This window comes from Mus pahari, chromosome X, assembly GCF_900095145.1.
Source record: "Mus pahari chromosome X, PAHARI_EIJ_v1.1, whole genome shotgun sequence".
Lineage (NCBI taxonomy): Eukaryota > Metazoa > Chordata > Mammalia > Rodentia > Muridae > Mus > Mus pahari.
In genome coordinates, this window is record NC_034613.1 from 47,632,326 (window position 1) to 47,635,158 (window position 2,833).

The 2,833-nt window shown below is 42.0% G+C and overlaps 1 pseudogene; it reads left to right on the forward strand.

Annotated features, from left to right (window-relative positions):
* Positions 1 to 1,989: 1,989 nt before the first annotated feature.
* LOC110313260 lies at positions 1,990 to 2,433 on the forward strand (annotated as a pseudogene).
* The last annotated feature ends 400 nt before the right edge of the window (positions 2,434 to 2,833 follow it).

The window sequence follows — 2,833 nt, forward strand, 5'->3', positions numbered from 1 at the left end:
CTGAGCCACCAACTAGGCAGCATACACCAGCTGATATGAGGCCCCCAATACACATACAGAGGAGGACTGCTGGGTCTGTGTTCATTCAGAGATGATGCACCCTCAAGAGACTTGGGGCCCAGTGGGTGGGGAGGTCTGGTGGGGTGGGGACATCCTCTTGGAGATGGGGTGGGGGTGGGGGTAGAAGGGAGGAGGTGTGGGATGTGGAACCATTGGAGGGTGGACCAGAGGGGAATTAGATCTGGACTATAAAGAACAGATTAAAGAATAATAATATTTTTAAAAAGGATACAGAAACTCACATTCCAATTATCCAAATTTAATTACTACTAATATTTTACCTTGTTTTCAATGCCTAATTAAGACTTGCATTATGGAAAATTTCAAACATATATAAAAATAGAACATATATTAGGGAATACAAATATATTAGGGAATATAAATAATACTTTAATCAACCCTGGTGTATCAATTAGCCAGCTGCAAAAATTAGACAGTCATAACGACATCTGTCCTCTCACCTGTTTCCCTCTCAAATTATTTTGAAGCCAATTCAACATGCTGTGTAAGTTCCCTTTTCTACAATTCAGTATTTACAAAATATATCCTTAAAATCTAGGAATAGTTCTAGTTTCTAATTGTTTCATAAAGCTATAGCCTGGAGACAATCTTGCTTAAAATTGAGATCCAATAAAGTTCTAATGTTGCAATTAATGGATGCCTCCCTTATGAGTTCCTTTTTTTTTTCTTGTTAAAGATTGTCAGTTGGCACAGAGAAACCTGTCTCAAAAAAAAAAAGGTTGTCAGTTGGGAAACCTGGTGGTTTGGTGGTTTGGTGGTTTGGTGGTTTGTTTGAGGCAGGATCTCACTATGTAGCCCTGGCTGGTGTAGAACTTACAGAGGTGCTTTTGTATTTGCCTCCCATAAACATGTGTGCCACTATGCTTAGCCAAAGGTTTTTTTTTCATCATATACAATTTCCAAAAGGCTGTTTGTTGTCTAGTGTTTCACTACTGTGGTGCCATTTAAATGTATTTGTTTGTTTCCAGTAGTTCCTGTATATGGATACACTAGATGCCTCATGAAACTTGATTTCATTTTTCTTTTACTTAGCCACTATATGAAATGAAGAGGACCATCAGAAGAGGCTGAGAGGGACAAAAGAGGGCAATGAGTGAATCTGGTCCAAGTACATTACATACATGTGTGCTACTAGAGAGCACATCACTGTAATGGTATGTGGTCACATTAGGAAGCATGACAGTGTGGTGAATTCTTAGTGTGACATTAGCAGCTGCTGGGAGTGGCAAAGTGGTGGTATTATTCGAGACCATCCTTCTTCATTGATAAGCTGTGATATTCTCGTGATGACCTAGCCCTTGATGTGGCTTTTTAGCAGTGCTGCTTCTAGAGAAAGACAGCAGAAACACCTGACTCTTCAGGGATATTTGGCAAAGTAAGGACTTGCTTCCTTAATCTCCTCCAACAGGAACTACTAATCTTATGTTTTTAAGTTCACTCTGATCAGGTTTTCACACTCACTACTGTATTTTAACATGTCTTCTCAGGGCCATCAGTGACCTTCATGATGCCAAATGTAATGATACAGCCTCTCTGCTCAACCTCAGTGAAATGTTTCGAATTATCTTATTGAAACGTTTGGTTTTCCATTTTTTGATATGTGTGTGTGTGTGTGTGTGTGTGTGTGTGTAGGCACAGGGCAACTGGTTAGAGTCTCTCCTCTCTAGACCTCAGGCTAGAACGTAGATGGTGCAGACCATCACATTGGCAGAAGGAGCCATCCCATTTTGGCACTTCCTTTCAATGCCAATCCATTGCAGGTCTTCTTGTTGCCTTTCCAACCATTTCTCTTCAGTCTCCTTTCTTAATTCTTCCTCCTCTTTTTGGCTTTTCAAAAACAGAGATAAGCAGGGACATTAGGTGTGGACACAGCGATCACTGCTTCTACAGAGAAGAATCACCACATCTATGGCTGGGGTTCTGTGCTCAGTATTTCAGAGGCCCCCAGGCAGACTGCAGACTGTGAAGAAAGGTGCAGAATCTCTCATTGGTACAGAATGGATTCGTCGCAAATTTACCAGATCAAGAATTCCAGCTAAAGTGTTTCAGCCTAGACCTGAAGATCATGAAAAGTATGGCGGGGACCCCCAGAACCCTCATAAATTGCACATTATCTCAAGAATAAGAAATACAAAGAGGCATCCATACTGGGAAAAAGATAACATCAAGATGCTCGGACTACAGAAGGCACATAGCCCTCAAACTCACAAGAACATCCCACCAGTGGATGCAAAGGTGAAAGTGGTTAAACACTTGATATGCATCCAGCCCCTGAAGCTGCCACAGGGACTTCCCACAGAAGAGACCATGTCCAGCACTTGCCTCGAGAGCACTGGGGAGTTGGTCGTATAGTGACACCTGAAGCCTGTGGAGCAGGAGGTGAAGTCCTGATGCCACACAGCTTCAGCTCACAGATGCACACTTACTGAGGAAGCCGTTCTCATTAAAGTGTATGTTCATCCAGTCCAAGGAAAAAACCACAGAGATAAAATTCACATACCATAAATGCCACCCTTTATAACACAATTATGCTCTTCTTTATATATTCAAAGAGTTGTGCAGCCACAGTCACTAGTTTTAGAATGGTGGCAACATCCCTCATACGTAACCTTTTCTTCATTCGTTAGCAGACACATTCCACCCCACTCCCAGTCCCTAAACCCATAAATCCCTCTTATCCCTAGGCATTTGCCGGGTATTCTTCCTGTCCCCCAATCCCTATATTTTCTTTTTCAGACAGGGTCTTACGCAC